This window comes from Ischnura elegans, chromosome 6 (genome assembly GCF_921293095.1).
Source record: "Ischnura elegans chromosome 6, ioIscEleg1.1, whole genome shotgun sequence".
NCBI classification, from domain to species: Eukaryota; Metazoa; Arthropoda; class Insecta; order Odonata; family Coenagrionidae; genus Ischnura; species Ischnura elegans.
In genome coordinates, this window is record NC_060251.1 from 16,552,641 (window position 1) to 16,577,140 (window position 24,500).

Below are 24,500 nucleotides of genomic sequence, written 5' to 3' on the forward strand. Positions count from 1 at the left end.
AAAGGTTAGTGAAGAGTTTGATCTGGAGTGTAGCGCTCTACGGTGCGGAAACGTGGACACTGAGGAAAGAAGACGAGAGAAGATTGGAGGCATTCGAGATGTGGGTATAGAGAAGAATGGAGAGGGTGAAATGGACGGAGAGGAATAGGAATGACGAAGTGCTGGATATGGTTGGCGAGGAGAGGCAGCTTTTAGATGAGATACGCAGGAGACAGAATGTATGGATGGAGCGAATCCTTAGCGGGAAGGGGATGTTGAAAATAGAGTTAGAGGGTAGAGTGTTAGGGAAACGAGGGAGGGGAAGGAAAAGAATAGGATTTTTAGATAGATTGAAAGGGAGTAGGCCTTACAGTGAATTAAAGAAGGTAGCGCAGGAAGGAAAGGGAGGCTCCCAGATCACTTCTTTAGTACTCCATGGAAACCTACCTTGATCGGTAGAATACTGTAATAATGAAAAAAAACATTAAGGCCGTTTTACTCGGGGCACGTACTTGCACAATCTGACGTGTGTACGAATACGCAGTCAAAATTGCGTCATGTAAAGCGGTGAATTGCTAGAACACATGCGAGAATGCGTGGACTTGAGATGGAAAAATAGCCCATTCTAATTTCATTCATGCATTCGTGCAATTCCACGCCATTTTAGAAATCAATGCAGTTCTAACCTGCGCAATTCCGTCCCCCGTGTCAAACGGACTTTAGAGTACCTTCACGCTACACCTGTTCGACCTCCCTTCTCCACATACTCAGGCTAACAATAATTAAGCACTCTCTATCCTGCCGACCTACCGTCCTAATGAATTCTCTCCCGACTTATAGTGTTCCCTTTTCTTTTTTTAAATATTTACTGACTTCACACCATCTGATTTAATGTAAAATGACTATAACTTGTTGTTTTTGGCCACTGTAATCGGTTTGTTTTTTTATTTTGTTTTTGTTTTGTTACTCTCTGATTTTTAATTATAGTTGGCTTTTTTCTTTAATTTTTATCGTTAGGAGTACCAATTGAAATGGCAATCTTGCTTTTAGCGTACCAAATTATTTAAAATGAAATAAAGATTCCATGTGCTTGTGTGATTTGGTATTTTCTTAGAGCTTAATTTTAATATGTGTATTCGTCGCTGGTTTTATACCAGTTCAATTTTATTGCCAAAAGTGGACGTTTTGAAGACGGAGTCCGCCTTCAAATACGACGGTTGTGGTCTAAAAATTGGCCTGGTGGAGAACCTGCCAAGAACTCTTTGTATTTAACTTTTTATTTAACAGATACTTTAAAAAAATTGGAAGCATTTAATGCATCAACAGAATCTGGTGGGATACACCAAACGTGCAACGTAGGAACACATTTTACAGATCCACTGTCATCTAACATAGAGAATAAGTCTTGATATTTATCATTGGATAACCTATAATTCTTACATAGAAAATATTTCTTACAACCCGGATATATCAATAATCCCCCATTAACTCGTTTAGAATACTTAGAATTGTCAACTTGAGAATAACTTTCAATTGTAATCGCAGGAGGTACCTTATTCTTAAAAAAATCATTTGCAGTGTAATCCCTGCAAATATATTTCCTAAAAACCGCTTTAGCAATCTTTCCTGTGAGACTAATAGATACTTTTGGATCCGGGATGGGAATCGATGCGCCAATTTGTTGACATAATCCTTACAAGCGACATCACCTTCTGGACCATAGAAATCGAACTCCTCAACAGCACAAATTAAATGCTTCATATAAACCTTAATATTCTTGATACTACATTTGGAATAGTTATCGCCAAGTCCTTTTAAGAAATATGAGGGCTCTACAAATATTTTGCCCAATCCAAACGACGCAGTTCTGTCTGCCATACGTCTCCAACTAAATAGAAATAAATATTGTAGATTATGCGTTCCAAAAGGGTATAGCTCTGGTTTATTTAGTAGATATTAGAGAACATTTAGATATATGTGCATAATGAACTCTTAGATTCCTGCGGGAGTTTTCTAACTAATTCGTCGAAGTAGTCTACCGTTCAGTGTTGGTTTTGCTGAAATTCGAGCCATAATGGAGAGTGCAGCGGCTTCTCCACTTCCTCCCTGGGCGCCAGCTGACTCCGCTGCATACTATATCGCAAGAGCGAAGAGTGATTTCCGCCAGTTGCGTCATCATCGCGGGGCGCGCTCTCGTTAGCGACTGCGCGAAAGTTGCTCGCTCCCTCCATTACCTTCGATTGCATTCGAAATTTGCATTGGCGGCTGCGCACGCTCGCCTATCCCCTTGGAGTACTCTCTCTGATTTGTGGAGACCTTGGGAAACAGTCGGTAATGTTTCAGATGTGCCGTTGAACGTATGGTATGTTCTCGATAACGGTGTTGTTCAGTCGGGCCCCCGATCACAATTCATGGAAATGATTCGGAAAACAGAAGTGAATTATTGTAGGTTCGAAAATTTTCGCAGTTTTGATCAGATGATTTCTGAAATTTCTTCTGGCTGTCAGCGCGTCCATCGACTTTGGCTGACAACAGTTTTTAGTCATTCCTATGAACCTTCGACATTAAGATGCTACCTACGATGTCAGCGAAACTGCTGTCGACTAAAGTCATGGACGCGGTGAGGACCCGAAGAAAATACAGAAATCAGAAGTGTTCAATTGTATTAGGCTCAAATATGTGGAAGTTAATACTCGAAAATGAAAAGGAGACTTCGTTGATTTCCATTGATTTATTTCGTCCGTACGACGTGTTTCGAACCATAGCGGTTATTATCAAGTACCTGATAATGACCTCTATGGTTCGAAACATGTCGTACGGACGAAATAAATCAGTGGAAATCAACGAAGTCTCCTTTTCATTTTCGAAATCAGAAGTGAATTATTATTATTTTATTAAGTTATTCTACCAATTAAGGCGAGTCTCCATGGATTACATATTTAAGAAGCATTCTGGCAGCCTCCCTTTCCTTCATTTACTTCCCACTTCGATTCACAGTAAGGCCTACTTCCTTTTATTCTATCTAAAAGATCCTATCCTCTTCCTTCCTCTCCCTCGTTTACCCAACATTCTATCCTCTAACACTGTTTTCAACATCCGCTCCCCGCTAAATACTCCCTCCATTCAAACCTTCTGTCTCCTCCGTATCTCATCTAGAAACTGCCTCTCCTCACCCACCACAACCAGCACTTATTCGTCCCTCTTCCTTTCCGTCCACTTCACATTCTCCATTCTTCTCCATGCCGTCATCTTGAACGCCTCCAGTCTTCTCTCGTCCTCCTTCCAAAGTGTCCTTGTTTCCGCGCCGTAAAACGCTACAGACTAGATCAGACTCTAATTGAATGATAAGTACTATAAAGTCATCCTCATGCAGCCATTATTTTATGCTCTTATAATAAGTGTTATGAAATCTACCGCCCACTTTCCATGAGTTTTTGACGTCCCGCCTCATCAATTCGTTACGATCAATTGGATCAATCATTCACTGAGGGAGGTAAACTCTTACAAAAATGTATGCCCGTGGAAATAAAAATAAATCCCTGCAATTCCGCGTGAAAACTATACTTATGTGGAATTTCAGTGCAACTCCTATTTCCATTTTGGATTAATTCCCCCGTGTAACGCTTGAGTCTGTTCCGTTTTAAGAGTGTCAACATCAAAGAGCCCTTAGAGACCGATGGGAAGAAGGCAGGAATTGGTGGCCTTGACCCTCGCGGCAGGAGCTCTTGACGCCATCAAATTATCCACGAAAGGGTCGTTTTTTGCCGAGAATAGCTCGAGAAGTTGTAGAATAATTGCTATTCCTTTTATTTTTCAAACTATCACTATCGGCAATAATGTGAAAATGGTGAACGAGCCAAGTTATGATAGGATCGCAAATTTATCCGGATTCAAAGTTCATGGATAATATTAAAAACACTCATTCGCACCAAAATTCACACCGAGTAGCTTTCATCTCCTGGAATAATTTCTTGAACATTACGCCAACCAAAAATTTACCCTCACTTTTTTGGAAATCCTAAACGTTAAATCACACTATTACTTTTCGCGTCACTTTTGTACATAAAATACACTTCATTCCAAATTTTTCATTATGCAGCTAAGTCGTCCTTGGAGTTGTAATTATGAATTTATGTAAATTAGGTAAAATGACAATGCTGAAAGATAATTTATTCCTCTGAAGCCTTCGATCCTACCTGTAGGAAATACCGTTAATTAGCTTGATAGGTAGATAATCTGATGTTTTCTTGTATGCACTGTTAACTGATTGGTGGTGATATCGTTATTATATGTTAACGACATTTAAAATTCATAAGAATAGTTACGAGAGAAAAAAATTTTAGCATTCAGTTTCGGCAGTTTCCAAGGGGATGAAGCATGTACGAGGCCTGGGTTACCGAATCATGTTAATTATCGGTGTTTCCCAATTGTAGGATTGAAGGCTTCAGAGGAATAAATTATCTTTCAGCATTTTGACCTAATTTATATAAATTCATAATCACAACGCCAAGGGCCTCTTACTGTTAGCTGCATAATAAATAGATGGCATGATGTGTATTTTGTGTACGGAAGGGACGCGAGAAGTAGTCGTGAGATTTAACGTTAAGGATTTCCACAAAAGAGAGGGTATTCATCTGGTTAGCCTAGTATTCTGGTAATTATTCCAGAAGATCAAAGTCCCTTGCAGTGAATTCCGATGCGAATATGTATTTTTATGGATATCTGTGTGTATTAAGTTTTAGCGTGTCAGTCTGTATGCATTTGTGCAGTCACACTTTAGGGTTTATTTAAGTCGTACCAGTCGTGCTACAGGGATGGGGTTTGATATGTTCGACGCAGAATCTCAGCACGCACTAGTTGAATTTGGTCTCATTGCTGAATCTCGACATTTTATTTTATTTTTTTCTCAGACCACCGAATACAGCTCACATCGCACTAGTTGAATTTTGTCTCATTGCTGAATCTCGACATTTTATTTTATTTTTATTTTATTTTATTCTCAGACCACCGAATACAGCTCATATTGGCCATTTTATATCGGGGTATTCAACAAATTTAACAATTAAACGTACACGAACAACCATGCCCTGGACATGGGAAATCTACCCAGGCGGGACTCGAACCCACGACCTCTTGTTTGGCAGGCGAGGACGTTACCCCGCCGCCACCGAGGCCGGAAATTTCGTAGAATTTCGGACAAAAATGTGCAAAATGGGCCAAAAACAGCCTGCCCACAAAAACGGGAGACAAACACTGGTAAGCCACAATTAATTCCAGTCTCCCTTCTGCAGTGGTTGTTCTCCTTCGAAAAACCATAGCAATCAGCAACAAGTGCAACACTATTATAGGCAACAGCAACGCCGCAACGATAGGCGACAGGGCAACGACCGGTACCGCAACAGAGTCAAAGTGGCTGTGGACCAGGCTGGTTGGCAGAGCTAGTCCATCAATTAATTTCAACATATTAGTTAGTGGGAGAAAATCCCGGCAGGGACCAATGTTATACGCGCTGATTCCCCTTCTTGCATGATATACATTGTGCAAACCTATACGTTTTCCTATCTTGGTTTCTACTTTTTGATATTTTCCTCATTTCAATGGTCTTACTTCGTTATTCTAATAAATAACACTAGTTTGGAAAGGGTTGAGGTTGTTAGTTAGCCCAAGGTTTGAATGTAGACCGAGGAGAAAGGGAATTTGTCTAGATGGGAAGGATTTTAGGCATGTGCTGTGGTGTTTCTCTTCCACATTGCTCATTCCACATCGTACACTCACAATCCAAGTGTTTCGACTCAGCTGCATCATCACTCTTGCTAAGGAAGAAGAAAATAGTCTTCAGCGTTAGGCGGTGACGAAGCGAAGATGTTCAGCATGCCCTAATCGAGGTTCGCCTTTGAAGGAAGTGCATGAGTCACTCATATTTCGTGCCCGGCAGAGTACACGTGAACTCAATCTGAAATTGATCCTCTCTGCCTTTTACCGCGCCGTAAATTTCTGGGTAAGGACTTGGTTTCATTTCCCTTCCTTATTTCATCCTTCCAATGGTGTGTGAAAATAGCCCGCCTAAGCTTGCTTTCCGCTAATCTCACAACTGTAATGGTCGGAGAGCTTCGGGTAATAAGTGATGCTCTGCGGAAGCGAATGAATGGCTTTATTTTTGCTCTGAGAAACTCATAAGAGCAGAAAACATAAGTATACATACCATTCTGCTCAAAATACAGTAATTATGAAATAAGCATAAGTAAAAACTAGAGTAATTGAATGCAAAGAATCTAACAATTATAAAAAATATCACCGCACAGATTCTTAAATTTTTCAAAACAACAGTGCCACGGTAATAAGTATTCCTACAACTTCCTCATTAATAATCCTGCGGTGGAGGAGCATTTTATTTAGGGGGTAATAAATTGCAAGAGTTTGATACAGTAGTCAGAAAGGAATTTTGGTACCGGTTTGTACAAGCTTGGGGTGTTGGAGGAGGTTTATGTCTGCCCGAGTTCTTCTGACGGAAACATAAGTTCTGTTGGTGATTATATTGTCGAGTTATACAGGAATATGAGTTAGAAATAAGGAGTAAAGAAAAGAGACGGTAAAACACTGCACATTGCCCTCTATGTCGCTTTCTCTTCCTCTCGCTGTTTTTATTTTCTCTACTTTTTCATTGGCAACGACAAATGCTGCGCGTAGTTTTTCAAAGTGGTTTTGTTTTTTTTGTGAGCACTGCCACGTTATTCACTTGACATTTAAGAGACCAATTCTCTTTTTTAAACGTCTTTAAGCAATGCCTAACATTTTGCTGGAAAGGATTAATGATCGTAAGAGGATCCATTTACTTAATATGGATTTTTTTTCTGTATTACTTAGTAAATGATTTTTTCGGTTGGCATATGCCATTCAGCTGTTACTACTGTCGGCGTCAAAATGATATGCCACTGAACTTTGCAAATTTATATCTGGACTTCAGTGCATGCCATAATAATGCATAATACGTTATTTTAAATAACATTGTATTCTCAATTCTAATTTATTTTTTATTTAATGACAAATTCAAAAATGTAGACACGCGAGTGCAATAAATGACTCAGTGCACCATAAAATTAGCCGTTTTGTCAACTTCATGAACTTTGCAACTCAATCTAGGGAAAACTACTTCGTCTACAACGTTCATCTTCCACCATAAGTTGAAAAAATTAATGAAGATTAATAAAATGGCTTTTGCATATTTTTATAACCCATATTTTGTAGTTGAATAACGAAAATGTTTAAACACCATGTTAGTCCTACAGATTACCCCGAAAGAAAAAATAAAATTGATAGAAACACTTCTTAATTTATTTGCAATATTTCGGTGAAGTTCAAAGATTGTTTAATTTTTATCTCGGTAACCAAGGGTGACGAAAACAAACTGTTACCAACATACAGTGGAGAACATTGTGGGCCAAACCCGAGAAGATTTTATAAACATGCCATATTTTGGCAATTGATAGTGAAACGGATCAATCTTAGGCCTAGATCAATCATGAATAGCAATAGTAACGACTCAAAAATTTGTTGAAGTGTTTAGGTTCTTGTTAATTGAGCCAAAATGGAAATAAATGGGTAAAAAAGTGCACTGCTATGGCACGTGTATCTTTACACAAGAAAAACTTTTGCTGACTTTTATAGTTTTATCTGCATAATTATGTAAACAACTGCGTCCGATTTGAAATATCAAATGGGTTAAGTACTTTTACCCCATCCCTCTCCTGAAGTACACTTTTCGAGTGCTGACTTCGTTTTAGATATCCTCTGAACTGCAATTATTCAAGCTTTCTGACACTTTCATTCGCTCTGTGGTGTGATATTTATCTTGCACTGATAAAGATGCATGTTAGTGATTGGATAACTGTGTTTGTTGCATTGCGTTTCAGGAGTTGCTGATAGTGGAATTTCCTCTTCATTTCCCTTTCATCCTCATATATATCGTTTTTTATTTGACCCTGGAACTTTTATCGCAGCTGCAATTGCAATTTAAGGGTTGTCTCTTTAATCTTGTGTAATACTCGATTGGCTGTTGCTTCTTCATGGCGGAGGAAGGGAAATTCATCCACAATGGAGTTTAAATTAAGTGGCGTAATATTTCCAAACACATCCTGACTGTGTACCTGACCCGATATCATTAGCTGCCTTAAATTTTAGGTTACGTTTTCAAAATCTGAGTTAATCTCGCGGAACAACGAATCATAACCTCACAAACCATAGATTATCTTGCATTATATAAATTTCTATTGCTCACATTTCAATGACGTGGTATTCATTTTTGATTTTAGGAGCAATATTTAAAAATAAGAGCTGAAGCAAGAGTGGATGAGAGGGAAAAATGGATATTCCGTGTAATGATTTTCAAGTATTGTTTAATGAATGCCCGCGCAACAAGATAAGAATAAACCAAACAAGTTTGAAGTATATTTTGCTTCCGTCTACGACTCTAGCGGAATGGATTATTTACCCCTTCAACTACAATATATTTTCTGTATATCGTACTCCTATCCTCTAATTATTTTTCATGTAGTTCTTTTAAATGGAATGATAGGTAATGAACTGATATTATGTAGTTTGTAATCTATGTTTAGCAGTTAAATAATAATTGATTATTAAACATCGAGAAAACAGCTATCGTTACTTGTATAAAATCATTTTATTCCTTTCAACGCATCATATTTCATGAAATGTGAGTTCTTTATATACATTATGGATGTTTTAATATTTTGTAACTTTCAAAAGTTTAAATCCATTCGGGTAAATAGTCGGCGATTTGCCGGCCTGTTTCGGTCTGACTCAAGGTATAGAGTTAAACCGTTAGCGCGATTGTCGTTGCATTTTTTTCTCAAATTATCCATGACTAATGAATTAACATAATGCTGAAAATAAATACTATGTACCAACAAGACTAAAATTATCGTATTAAAAATAAATACATGAATCTTGTCTTAAAATTTCATGCAAAATATGGCGATACGGAAATTAAAACTTTAGCATGAACAAAAAAGGAATTTAGGTCCGACATTTCCGTGAAAAATTACGAGGCGAATGGGTTAATATTGTTACCCTAAAAAGTGCTAAAGTTATGAAAATCTGATGACGATCTACACTCGTCACTGCGCGATTTGGCATCGGAAGTTTATGACGATCTGGGCTCGTCACTTCAGCGCAAGGGGTTGAAATTCTACTCAGTGCGTGGGAATGCGAGGCAGAATTTTTCGATTCCGTCTTCCCACTCCGCCATGGATATCAGAAACGGACAGAAGCCCTTTTGGGAGACCACCCTACCAACTCAAGTTATGCATTTCAGTTCCTCAGAGAAATAAATATTTTTAATAAAGTCTAATCATGCTCACTCTTTGTACGAAGACCCCATATGCCATGGATCTCTTTCTACATAAGTTTTGTAATGAAACAATCTTTTGAACTGACACAATAGTGGTGCAAAATGACCTAGCCGTCGACGCACCCTAAATCCAAATGCTACTACTATCAGAAACGGACGATAATTGCATTAAGGATCTATAACACAATACATTTTTATTCCTCGCAACCATAATGTACCTTCTTGTACGTCAGAGAATAATATACTGGATTATCAGTGTAAGTGTTTTAAACTTAAATTCTGAGACTTTATTCAAATGTAGCTAGAGGAATTAGCTAACCACGCTAGAAAAATTATCATAAAATAAATTTTAGGAAATGACCATGTGTTTGACAGTGGTAAACATGTATGGAGTCATTCTCAAGCGAAGACAACGTAAGTACATAAATTCCACTAAGGAGAATTCAATCGCCTTGACCAAGCTTTGAGTCAAAAATTTGCACCCCGTGTTTCAACTAGCTTGCCATGTAAGCACTGTATGCGAATTTGTTAAAAGCAATGTTCGGCGGGTCTTGGCCTATTAAAATGATTTTTCCTCAGCAGAATTTTCGCACGATGTGATCATGCATTAATTTCTCTTTTATGCTTCATCAGACCTCGCCGTTTTCATGAATTAGATAAACTATGGCCGCTGATTTGCGTCGTCGCCAAAAAAATGCTATAAAAATTGTGACAGATGAAGGTTTTTCTCCGTGTAAGCGAGAGCGGCCCGCTTGTGCATGATGTCGTCATCCTTTTTATCGGCGCTCCACGCTGAAAAATAACACTATCGCTGAGCGTCCGCCCCCCCCCCTCCTACTCAAGTAACGTGTCTCAAATATATCCCTCAAGGCGGACCCCTTCGTGCTGTTTGGCTGCGTGAAATCCTTAACGCGGCGTGATGCCTGGGAACCAGGCTGCTCGTTGACTGCCCGCGGGAGACGAGTCGGAAAAAAGAGGCGCGGAAAATTTGGAGATGGCGCGCATTTTTCGAGAAAGGTTTGAAGATACGGCGTGTTAACGACTGTCCCCGTCTAATTTATATTCTGCATCTCCCATGACGTTCCCTTTGTGAGCGCTGGTTAACACTAAAATGGCCAGAACGTCATTTCGACGGGGAATCTCTGCTTACTTAATCATATTGTAGAAACGTTTTTAATCGCTAACATATTGCCTTGAATTTTTTCTGTCGTCTTTATTTCTTTTTAATTGAGTTTATTTTTTATGCTAAGTATTCTGTTAAAATAAAACTTAATTTTTTCATTTAAGGTAGATAGGTGGTATAACTGGATATATGAGTGTTGAATGATTTTTTATATAGACTGCGTGACTTTGCGTTCATCGACGTGACACAAGCGGAAAAGAGAAACAGTCAACCTTCGAGAACACCAACTTATTTATTCTGGTTACCAACCAAACTATTCCGACAATTAACAATCGATAGTATCGATACACTCAGTATCACAAATACATAATATGTAATATATACATTACCAAATTTATGTATTCATATTTTCCAACACTCCCACTATTTGTGATAACTCTTCCTTAAAAAACAGTAAGAACACAAAGAAAATACATAACTCACTGTTACTTTGAAATAGAAGACACAATATTCAATAATGTTCTAAATCTAACAAACTTATCCTTACACAAAGGTTTTGTAAAAATATCTGCTAACTGATCGTTACTTTGAACATATTCAACATTAACAACTTTCCTTTCATACTGCTCACGAATGAAATGGTATCTAATATCAATATGCTTAGTCCGCTTGTGGAACTCGGGATTTTTGACAAGCCTTATAGCACTTTGGTTGTCCACATAAAGTGGGGTTGAACTCACACAATTAAAACCAATATCATATAACAGTTTCTTCAACCATACTACATCCTTGGCAGCCATACATGCAGATACATATTCAGCTTCAGTGGTACTGAGTGTCACCATTTTCTGACGTTGAGAGACCCAAGTGATTGGACCACCTGACAGCAAACACACAAATCCAGTCATTGACCTACGAGTATCAGGATCTCCTGCAAAATCTGAGTCACTAAAGCATATCAAATCTTCACTTGAACTACCTCTACTGTACAATATACCATAATTAACTGTACCTTTGACATATTTGAAAATTCTTTTTACAGCATTAACATGGCTTTCATCATAATTATTCAAGTACCTACTCACACAATTAACAGAAAAAGAAATATCAGGTCTACTAACAACAGCTAGAAACAAAAGTGAACCTACAGCTTGGCGATATGAAAATTTTGTAATACCACTATTATCGGTTGCTTCACTCAGCTTTACACTGGGAACAGCAGGAACATCCACCGGAGTAGAATCAAATAGCTGAAATTGCCTGAGGATTTTTCCGGCATAAGTTGTCTGATGAACATGAATAGTACCTGCGGCTCGATCTCTCATAATTTCCATGCCACAAAAGTTCCGAACCTCTGAAACTTTTATTTCATACTCTTTACCAAGAGCTTCCAGAACACCATGAATCATCTCCATATTGCTCCCAATCAGTTGACCATCATCTACAAATAAAGCTAAAATCATTCTATTAGGACTCTTAATTTGAGTGAATACACATTTGTCAGCATCACTGGCAACAAAATGAAATTTACTGAGGAATTTAACAAATGTTTGGTTCCAGGTTCTTGGAGATTGTTTCAAACCATATAATGACTTATTCAACTTACATACAAGCTCACAATAACCATTACATTTTACCTCAATGCCTTCTGGGATTGACATATATACCTCTTCCTTCAATTCCCCATACAGGAAAGCGGTTTTAACATCAAAGTGAACCATCTCCAAGTCTTCTTCAGCTACAACTGCCAAGAGAGTTCTCAAAGAGTCATACCTCACAACTGGTGAGAATGTCTCTTCATAATCAAGCCCTGGTCGTTGACTAAACCCTCTTGCACACAACCTAGCCTTGTAGCGTGTGCCACTTTCAGAGTCTTGAATTTTAAATACCCATTTCGAGTCTATCACTTCCTTGCCATTTCTCGAAACAATAGTCCAAGTGCCATTAACCCGGTGAGCTGATAGTTCTTCTTCTATAGCTTTCTTCCACTTCTCCTTCTCAGGCCCCGTAACAGCTTCCCTATAATTGATCGGCTCAGCACACTCAGCGAAACTTACATCAATACCATATCGCTGAGGTTTTCTTAATTGTTCTTTATCTCTTAAACAACGTTGAGCTACTTCTTCTCCTTGTAATAGCTGAGTTTCTTGACTACATACTTTTGGATACTCTTGGCCTGTTTCCCCATCAATTTCTTCATTTCCTTCTTCTCCAAGCAGTTGAAAGTGGAATTCTTGCTTACTAATCTGCACTTTCTCATCTGCTTCATTGAACTTGACATCTTTCGACTCTACGGAATTTTTCACCTCCTGCTTGGTTCAGCCCCTCGATAATGCCTAACCTGGATAATTGAATCATCGCTCCAGCATTCAGATGTCCCAGACGTTCATGCCACACTTTGAAGCTATCTCTTGACGCGAGATTGGCCTGACAATCAGTGACTACAACAAATAACATTCTATATATTTCGTTCTCCTGTTTCACACCTGTAGCTAGCACCTTGCCATCTTGACACACCATCACGTTATTTCCTGCAAACCTAACCTCAAAACCTCTTGAAGTACATACGCCGACTGAGAAAAGATTTTTCCGAAGTTGAGGCACGTACAAAACATTTTCAATTCTCCCAAGCTCCCACTTTTTGTTCGCGTACTTGCGGATTACAACAGTTCCAACTCCTACAGCTGTGCACTTCGTGTTATCTCCTAAAGTAACTGAGATATCTCCGCATTCAACTAAATCATTAAACCACTCACGTCTGTAGCAAATATGCCTAGACGCACCGCTGTCCATGAGCCAGGTATCTCTTACTTCACTACGTGAGATAAAATCTTTCACATCTTTTGCCTCATTTACAGGCTTGCTGCGTTCATGAGTAGAATCTTTACTGAAAGCAACAAAAGCACTCACAGAATTCCCAGATCCTGTTTCTTCCTTCTTCTTCTTCTCCGTCTTTTTATTCTTCCTGCAATTTCGGGCAATGTGGCCAGGTTTTCCACATATAAAGCAAACAATTTTGGCATTCCGCTTACTTCCAACTTGTTTTCCTACTGCCCTTTTTTCATCTCTATCTATCGACATGGCTGCAAACGCACTCGCCGACTCCTCTATCTCCGTAATTCTTGCTTCCTCGGCGATCAGCCTCTCCTGAAGTCTCTTTACGGTCTGGTCAGCTGCTGCGACGTTATCCCACGCCGTAATTAGTGGATGAAACTTAGCGGGAAGGCTCCCCAGAATCTTTGCCATAAGAGCAAGATCCGATATCTGCTCTCCGACGTCTTTTAGTTGGGCCACAATATTTTGTAACTTCGCAATATGCTTTACGACAGAATCACTCGGCCCCATTGTATATTCGTGAAACCGCTTCATGAGAAGAAGCTTATTGGCTTCCGACTTTTGCTCATGCACGAGACATAGCTTTTCCCACATTTCAGACGCCGATGTGCACGTAAGTAAGTACTCTAGCTGTGAATACTCAACTGAGGATGCTATAATGCACATTGCTTTTGCATTGTCCTTCACCCACTGTTTCCCTGCAGTATCTTGAAGATTTGCTGGCTGTTGACTTGTTCCCAGCTCCACATCTAGTATTCCTCCAGCAAGGAATACAGTCTTAATTTGAAATTTCCACAGCTGGAAATTGGTGCCATCGAACTTGGAAATGCTCCTCGTCAAACTCTCCGCTTCTGCCATGACGGAATACTCGCGATCACTTTTCCTTAAGTTCGCACTTCACTAGTCACGTAAATTTCTATAAAATGTTGCCACACGTAGCTGGGCCCATAACCTGTTGAATGATTTTTTATATAGACTGCGTGACTTTGCGTTCATCGACGTGACACAAGCGGAAAAGAGAAACAGTCAACCTTCGAGAACACCAACTTATTTATTCTGGTTACCAACCAAACTATTCCGACAATTAACAATCGATAGTATCGATACACTCAGTATCACAAATACATAATATGTAATATATACATTACCAAATTTATGTATTCATATTTTCCAACAATGAGTTATACCACTTTTCTACCCTAGAACCTACCTTGCGAGGTGATGTCCTCGACTGTCAACCTAGAGGTCGCGGGGTCGAATCCCGCATGGGTGAATTTGTATGTGATTGTTTAACACGTAAATTATTAGAAAGGACAGTAGCGACTGACGATACGGGCCTAAATATTCCTAAATTTTCTTGAAAATAAATACGGTATTATTGTTATTGTTATTATTATTATTATTATCTTTTTCCTTAAATTGAGTTTTCACCTGAGTTGTTGTAGTGTAAAGAGCACGGGTACTCACCAAAGTAACTCTTTACTGTTCCGTTGCGTTGAGAAATTTTCTCGTGATATGACAGGTTGAAATTATTACAGCCTTTTGCAATTTGATGTATGTATTTGGATGAAGGTCGAGTATTTTTTCAAATTTTGACCTGTCGAAATGATAGGTTAAGCGCTCCTATATTTCATTTGTAACGGTAACGGGTGTTTTATTCAGGAAATCAGTTCACTCCATTTCGTCTCGCCATTTTAATGTTTGAGTGAGCACATTGATGCATTTGTCATTCCTTATTACATTTCGAATGGAAATAAGCTGCTTATCTGTCATACAAAGTGAAATGTGGTAGGCCAGGGCAAGGGAAGCTGGAGCGACGTGATCGCTGTTCATTTAAAAAACTTTATTGTAAAATGTTTTTTAAAAAATTACTCAATTGTATTGATAAATAAAGTAAAAGGTTATATTTACATGACATTATCCATTGATTTTAGCATTAACTAAGAAATATTTAAGATGAGTACTACCATAGAGTAAGTGTATACACCTCCTTTATTGCTCTTCAAAATGGTGAGTAATGGTCATTCCAGGTAGCCATACGACCCCGGTCCCTTAAGCGTTAACGCATTCGCAAATAATTTATTTAGCTTGCCGTAGCTACTATGGCGGATAGATGAACCCTGCTATCCCACCTTTGTTACGGAGAGACAAGCCTTGGCCGCGTGTACATTATTAATGCACCCGTTTATATTCGAAATTGACCAAGGTGACCCTCCCCCAAAGTGCGTGAAGTCAATTACTGGCGACGCTGACGGCCCGTTTGGGGTTCATGCATTAAGCAGTTGGTGTCACCTTCAATGTGGGGGTCCACCGGACAATGTAGGCGACCGTAGTTTGGCCAGCGTCTTTGCGAGGCTTAACTTTAAATGATACTACGCCTCGAGCTTCGAGGTTGCTCCTTGCAGAGTTTGCCGGTAAAGGCTTTATGTCCCTCTTAACCAGACCTGTCCCTAAAGTTATCCTCAACTCTAAGAGCGCTGGATGCCCCTGAAGTGAGCTTGTGAGAGCAGGTCCTCATGAGTGTGCCTTGGGATGTTGCGCAACTATCATTCGTCTTTGAATCTTCACACGAAGCACAATGTTTCATTGCCGTTTACATCAACACTTTTAACGATAAAATATATGAAATTATATATGCGAAAATAATGGCTTACGAAGAATCTTGAAACGAATATTATTTTGTAACAAATGTTAAGTGAGTATTTTTGAATTTTTAGGACCAGAAGATATGTTTTTTATTCATGGACTATTGCTAACACTACACGAAATTGTGAAATTGCCTCATTATTAGCGGATTAATCGAAACGGGACGTATCGTTCGCTTATCTGCTATAAATACTATATTAATATCCGGGAACCAGATGGTAGGTTAGCCATTATTATGACTACTTTGCCTACATGGCAAAAAGGTTACAAAAAAAACCGTGTAGAATTTTAGAAGAATCTAAAATTCGATAATTTTTAATTATATTTCCTTGAATCATTCAAAATTGCAACCCTGTTTTGTTGCAGTAAAATTTTTACGCGTGAAACATTTATTTATTTCGTTACCATACGCCCACAGATGTTTCATCCAATAACGTTGGTTTTCGATGTTTTTACCACGCGCAATTATGGGGCCATTTGAAGTAAATGAAATTAACCTTACTTCTCCGCGGTTAGGTTTTTCAATAATGTGTACGTGTCTGCCTACAGAAGTCATTACCACGAAAAGGCACCACTGCCATGAGAATGCACAGTGATAGTTCCATTTTCGTAGGCCGTCGAAAACTTTTTTGTCGAAAATTTTCAATGATATAACTATCCCTTCATCCTCCGCATAGCATTATATTTTAAACTTTGAAATATGGCAGATACCTCCTTTGGGTGGATGACGTGTGGAACTTTGAAAGCATGAAAAACTACGGGTTTCCCAAGATGGAAGCAAAACAAAATTTGAAATATTCACTCACGAATTTTTACTAACGCAAGACCCCGGTTTCGCAAATGAAATTTGCAAGTTTTTTTTTATTTCCGTCATAATAAATTACAAAAAATTACCCCTCAGGGAGTTGGATTTGTTCTTTTTTCATGCATTATTTACTAGCCGGCCACCCGGCTTTGCTCAGTAAGGATAGTGCCCAGGCAGTGGATACGACATTCTAGGGCGGGCTCGCCGGTTACACTTCTGGGGGCAGGGTCTGGAAGCGTTAGCTTATCACCTCTGCACCTCAGAAGGGGGGAGGACTGGAAGGAAAAAAGGAAAGAGGCGCCGCCGCGATAGGAGCCCGACGACGCCTCCTGGGACGGGATAGGGAAGGAAGGGATGGGACAAGGAATCCCGCAACGTCACAAAGGCGGGCGGGTCCTACCATCATCGAAACCAGGCAACAGCCATTGCTATTCTAACGATTTTGGAGGATTATCCTACGAGGAAGAATAATCCAACGATCAAATCGTTAGATAGTGCCCCGGCAGTGGTGGCTCCAGAATAGGGACAAATTAAAATTCTATCTAGTGTAAATTGGACTCCCAAGAATGGGACTATAGCTCCCTTAACCCCCCCAATAGATCCGCGTAATTGGGAAACGTGGAACCTGGAATTCATATCCAAATGGCAGGATTTTTACTCAAAGAAACAAAGCAGGAATGATGATGGTATACTTATTTAAGTGTATACAATGGAAAAAACGATCTCCTTACACCGCGCACGGGATCAACTTACATCCCGCTCCACGAAATTGATCATTATGTGTGTCTGTACGCGCGCAGAATGAAAACGCCGTGTGAACGCATATCCGAGCAAAAAGGTTTGCACCACGAGGATTAATAAATGTAGAATCCTTTGAGTTGTGTATTCCCTTTGAGCGTGTAAAGAGGCGTGCCTATCCGGCTGGATGCCCAATCACAAAGTTGCATGATGTGAAGTAGCAAACGGTGTCTCAAATCGATGCGAAGAACAAGTCGGACACAATTAGAAGTAGTACTATGGATTTAAGAAGCATGAGATGCACCTACGCACTAACTTTGGTTGTAATACATGTAGCCGTATTGAAATGCATAGCGGACAGACAAACAGACATGCTCTTTTATTTTTATAGATAGATGACATCTTAAATATTTTTGGGGCTTCATCATCTGTACTTCTTTATTATATCCGCCTTGATCCCCCAGTAACAGTTACAATTAATAAGATGGAGTGGTGTTATTTTCCCCCTAAGAGTCTGTTTCGCGGAGACGAGAAAATCCAGCGCGCTATACTTCACGTTGAAATCGTCCTCAGTCTTTCCCGTCAATTCTCGTAATGAAATCAGCGATTCTCGTCGCTTCCTTCTCCGCAGCCGACACGTTCCTCCTCCAGGTGTGGCAGGCAGTCTTTGGTCTGAACCCGTTGCTGCTCGGACGTGAGGCCCCACTCGTGTCAACTACGTGAGGCCTTTCGACCTATCGAACCACGAATTCTCCGACCCTTCCCACACTACCCTCCGTTCTATACCGAATGCTGAGGGAGAGTTTCACTATTGTGGATCGTCTAACATATAAAACGCCCTTTTTCGAAAACATTTTAAGTGAAAAGGTCAATCAAACATATTCGCACGGTTATCAAACGATCACGGTTTCATGAGCGAAATTTGCAAGTTTTGTTTTTTATTTCCATTATGAAAAAATGTCGCAAAATTCATGTATGCCTTTAACTCCGAGTAAATAAGACGTTGTAAATATACTATTCGAAAGTAGCTCTGGTAAAGTACTCCCTAGAATTAGCACGAATAACGATCCATCAAAGTTAAATTTACTGAAATACCAGTGATGAAAGAATTGATTATGGGCTGGAAACAAAAGCGTAAGCAGCTACGCGAATAAGTCTCGGGGATGTACAAAACATGCAAATGATAACAAAAAGGTTCTCGCTTTTCGTTTCGCTTTTTTTCTCGTTTCTCGTTAACATTACCCCTTAGGCAGATCGATTGGCACGACGTTTGTCATGTATTAGTCATGACATTTAAAACCATTATTTTTTATTATTTTTTAAATGAAACCATAATTTTTTTATGCAGTCATAATTTATTCAGCATTTCAAATTAACAAAATAAGACATGAACATACACAGACCAAAATTAAAAGAATTCATCGGTGGTTGTCGATTTAAAAGTAATTACATCTCGTCCGTTTTTCTGTTAGGTTAAATCTGGAAGGTTAAATCAATGATGCCACATTTTAATTTTTATTCTGAATTTGGGATTTTTTAAATGAAATCAATCTTTTCAATCATTCGAAAGCGGGAAACTTTTAGTTCTCATTTGAGTTTTTTTTTATTTCCACAAGGATAAAAATATTCGCGCAGTTATTTAAGCTATTGTTTCCAAAATCGTAATCAATTATTTCGTCACTGGTATTTTTGTCAATTTAACATTGGTGGAACGTTATTAGTGCTAAAGCGAAGTAATACTTTTCCAGAGTTATGCTTAACACTAGATTTGAAACTATTACTACTTGAAGTAAAAAACTGTCTTGGATCATAACATGGAACAACGTGGAATCTAACCAGGGCGTGTACGCTTGCATTATAGGTTTTGAGAAAGCATTTGAAATGAGTGGACTGTGTAAAGGTCATCCACATCTACATAGTATCCTGCAAACCACCGCAATATATTTTATATAATTTATATATATAATTTAAAACTAAATTTTAATTTTTCTAAATTATACACGCATAAACTTTAAAATGTAGTTGTTTTAACTTTTGACATTTAAGGGTAGTTTTCACCCGTAAAAAATAAAAGCGCCCATCGGCTTAGTATAGATTTTGAATTAGAGGGTAAGATTAGTCTAATCCCAAATTTTTATTCAAATTGATTCATTTTGAAAATATTGTAAGGTTTTGCACTTTTTTGAGCTTCATTTCCTGGTGTAACAGGCGTGTGGCGTAGGATGTGGAAGGACAGGAGCCGTTTTCAAATAAAAAGGAAGTGCTCTAAGGAAGTCACGCTTAGCATTCATTAAAGTCTTTTATTTTTTGGGGGAAAAAACGAATTCCTATACCTATCCGTGTGGCAAAAATTCTCTCTTAATTTATAGTTTCTTTCGGACCTGGAAATACAGTGGGGTTCTCTGTGGCGCTATGAAATATATCAATTCACAGTTCCTCTAGCATTCTATCGCGCTCCGAGTCTGACGTCCCCGAGTCTAGTTCATTCAATGTGTGTGTGACGCTTTCTGTACGCCCGTAGCATTTTTTTACGAAAGCGCATGTTTATCTTTTATTGTATGAAGTTCACGGATAGCAGATTTCTGCACTTGGTCTCATACGCTCTTTGCATATTAAAGGTGTGGCTGGGTGAGTGCGAAATAGCACCTCTCGTTTACTTTTTCATCCGCAAATCTTCCCACAACACGATCGACGAATCCTAGTTTCTTCAGGGCTCTGCCAAAAATATTTCTTACACGAAAAAAATGTTAACAACGGTAATGGGAATTATTCAAAAAAATAGGTGTTGACTGATGGGATTGGCCAATTCTTAGTAATTTCGACCGACTCAGGTGTGATATAGGGAAGTTTAACGTGTTAAAAGAAAACCATAATTTTCCTCAATTATTTCAATGCTGACGACGCATTTCGGCTCATAGAGCCATCTTATGTCCATATGATGACTTTATGAGCCTAAACGCGCAGGAGGCGTTGAAATAATTGCGGAAAAGAGCATATACGTTTTATTTAAATATTAGTAATTTGTTGGTTACAGGTTTTGTTAACCGTAAATATTGGAGCTCATATTGTGAATGTGAGGGTAATGTATTTCCTGGAAAGAGACCTTTGTATTGATTTGAAGAGAGAGCGCAAATGGTGGGCTAGAGCTTTTTCTTGTGAGGCGCCGGACGGTGGGATTCCTCCCAGCGATCCAGCCTCCCGCTGCCCTCCATCCAACAAGCCTCGTTTCCGCTCTGCTTGACCCGTGCCTATAACTCTTGACCACCTACGGCAGCGTGTGGGAAGGGCTCGCTGGTCTAGGACGACCGATACGGAGCGTGGCTTCGTCCGCTAGGCGCGTCTTACGTATCCATCCACGTCTCACTCACCCAGGAGAACTCCCCTTCGCTACACACTCCCGTTTCATCGGATAGCCCCAGCCTCTCTTCCGGCTTACTTCTTCCTGTCGTCATGCGATCTGAAATGCCACATGGGAGAGACAGATTCCAGTGATTGACGTGCAGTTCAGCGGATAAAAATATAGATTTTTTGAGTCAACATAAAGTTATCTTTTAGTTGACGGATCAGTTGCTGATAAATACCTCATCGGGAAAAAGATAGATTTTTAAATCAGCATAAAGTTAACTTTTAGTCGACGCATAAGCTGCTGAATTCAGCAAATTCTATAGGTTCCATAATCTTACCAACATTCGAGAATCTACGCACACCAAGTTAAATTCTAAGTTAGTATGAATAAGTCTTATGCAGATATTAGCATGATCACATATTTGTGTCTGTATATGGGAGTGAATTGCGGCTTCAAAATCCTCAGGAGTAACTTTTTATTTTATGCGTAAAATTGGGGTAGGTACCATGCAATCCTTTTGAGTAGATCATAATTGACGAAAATATGCTGAATTGCAACTATTTTATCTAACCCGAAATTTCTCGCTTACCAGATTCTCGTTTTTATATTCAATAGGCTTCAGTTGATAAAAAAATAAGATAATTTTTCTGTATATGTTGTGAGAATTGTTTAACTGTGATTTATTTCAAGGAAACTCGTTATTTAATTTCCATTGTTGATAGGAGGCTCTTATGACGAGGGGTTGAAATTGTTTTCTTTCTGAGAACCTCAAACGATAGACGCTGTAGGATGAATCTTTAGTTTTTATTATCTACCCTAGTACTTTAAGGATCGTACCGCATACTTATACTGCACACTTACTTGCTTCTTTCGATCGTGAATAGACGAATACGTGCACAGCTGAACTCACTGACAATGGTCAGAGCAAAAATTAAATATGGACAGAATTTTCGAGGAAGCAAAACGGTCAGGAATTCTACACAGAAAAAATATGGTCCTCTTTGATATTGAATGCTCTTACCAATCAAGACGTAGCTTAGTATATTGTCACCCTAGCGACTCAGTTTCTGTTGGTCTTTCCTTTGAGCTCTATCTGAAGATGTTGACTTTTCCACTACTTCTGATTTACGGGATGCGATTTTTATGGTAGTACGTATATATTATTAATCTGATCTTGCTAGCGATCATTTGAGTACATATAGTAGTGAGAATGATCCAAAGCCGCACCTCATTCTTTAAATTTGATTATTCGTGAAAGCAGGGCCGTAATTAGGGGCAAAAATCAGTTTGCCATCCCCCCTCCCTGGATTCACCCTCACTCCCCCTTCCCCCACCACTAAAATATAATACATCAGGAAATCTTTTTTTTTTAGATGCCGTTATTGAAATTTCATAATGTATGTTTGATATGAAAAATTTTGATTAGCATTATTGTTTAATAACTTATAAGTTAATAATTATTGTTAAATTACGTAATAAGAAGAATTGAATGACTTTTCAAATTTTGCCGCCCCCTGAAATCTGCCACCCTGGGCCCGTGCCCCCTCTGCTCCACCCTGGCTCCTGGCCTGCGTAAAAGTAACGGCAAAAAATTGGGCTACGGGTATTTATCGGAAGAAGAATCATAAACACGAAATCACATTGGATCACCTGGCGATAAATTGTACTATAGCCTCGTCACACCATTCCGGTATGAATATTAATGGAAAAGGCAATGCCAAAATGATCCTAACTGGTTTCAATCGCTCCTTATGAATGCAATCATTGCTTTGGCCATTGCATCCGATTTACTGATTCCCTCGTCAACAATGTAAAAAGCATCGTCCCCAGCTCAATGGCCTCTCCCATATGACGGTCCATTTCCAATGCGGTCCCTTCGTTCCGTTGAAAGTATCCTGCAAGGACACATGATCATCCCTAATGGTGGGGGACTCGGAGTGACCTTGGCACCATCGCGTCATCGGTGCACGAGAAAATCAATGCAACCAATTTCTCCGTGCTTTGCTCAGCGCTAACCTAATTGCTAGGAACTTTCTCGTTTTTTTTCGGTACGCGATTTTTTTGCTGCATTGTGCAAGAAATTAATTATGATTATGATCGAATTAAATCATTTTCGCTCAAACTCGGAACGAAGTGGGAGAAGATTAATTTTTGTGAAATTGGTTCTAATTTTGTGGGCAGTGGCTAACGTTTGCTGGGAAATTTTGATGGAGTGAATTTCAAAATAGCGCAAATCTATTTTTGCAGTTTTGTCTTAGTTCATTATGTATCTTCAATGAATCAAACGAGGATAATTCAATTCATAGTGGGAGTTCTTCATGCCTGCTATTGCATCACAGAAGTGGTGTTTGCCTTCTGTCAGTGGAATTGACAAGAATGCTTATGGTCGCAGCATGCATTCTATTCGCTTTGGCATGCAATTCCTGTTGGATGGCCGACAGGCAGAAAATTTAGCGCTTGCGACATTTGTACATGACTCTTTCGCATGTGGGCTTTAAAAACAATGAATAACATTTGTTTGTCTGTTTCCATTTCCGACGGAATTACTTCATAAGATCATTTTTTTCGCCACATTTCAAAATCAAGCTCTTGCAAACGGTCCAACTGTGCATACTTGTGCGAAATACCCATCTAATTCTGTGCACCTTTAAATTCTTCCAGCCCGCACCAATGTATATTACACCTCTTTTCAAGTTTCCACTTCTATATTCTGTTTTAATTAAGGGATTCTTCTAATCATATCAATAATATTTACAAGATATGAGTATTAAAAATCAAATGCTTCTTCCTGACAAATATTTTTTTAATTCTCTCTGGCATGAGATTATTCTTGTCCAAGTTGCTAAGCATCAGCTCTAAAGTGGTGAGAAATCGCTTATGAACCAATAAGAACGCCTTGGCTGTTTCATTATTCAGTCATTATTGCTGGATCAACAGTCAAATAAAGACATCTTTTTTTTCTACGAAAATATAGTGAAAAAATCAGTCATGACTATTTCATCATACATTTTTCGGTAAATCAATCCATTTGTCGAATCAAATTTCGAATGCATTGATAATTATTGCTCTCCTCTCAAAATAGGAAGTGATTGAGCGATATGAAATGTATTTATATATTCCCATGCCACCGAGAACGTCACATCTTGGCCTTTTAACATCGTGATTTTCAACGAATGTAACGAGTACACCTGGTTGGGAGCAGCTTACACAGGTGGGACTCAAACCCGCGACCTCTTGTGTGGCAGGAGAGGACTTCATGATGCCACCACTTAGGCCTGCAAAAATATATTAAAAGAGCTCATATCGAAAGCAATCTTTTTGAGAATGGTATGTGAATACAGTGTCCACGTAAGCATAAGATGTCACGTTCTTATGTCACGTTTTGTTATCTGGGTAGTTGATCGGGTTCCTGTAGAAATAGAGGGTAGGTTAAATCTTGTATCCTGTGGTCTGTCCTAGTCCGCAAAAACTCGGCCAAAAACCATTGAGAGGGGTGAGGAAGATACTTTCCTCGGAAAAGCGGAAATTCATAATTCAGACCGAGAATTTTAATGAGAGAAAGGGCTAAAATGTAACGAGGGATAATTTGCTGCGCCTTTCCACGAAACTGTTCTAATTAGTCATGATTATTGGCTACCAATTTGCCTCTTTAGAGATCTGC

At 39.1% G+C, this 24,500-nt stretch overlaps 1 long non-coding RNA gene across 1 annotated transcript; it reads right to left on the reverse strand.

Annotated features, from left to right (window-relative positions):
* Nucleotides 1-11,166: 11,166 nt before the first annotated feature.
* On the reverse strand, nucleotides 11,167-11,893 carry LOC124160148. The gene is made up of 2 exons (XR_006865093.1): nucleotides 11,678-11,893; nucleotides 11,167-11,349 (listed from the first exon to the last, which is right to left on the reverse strand). It is a non-coding gene; the product is annotated as an uncharacterized LOC124160148 (long non-coding RNA).
* Nucleotides 11,894-24,500: the final 12,607 nt, after the last annotated feature.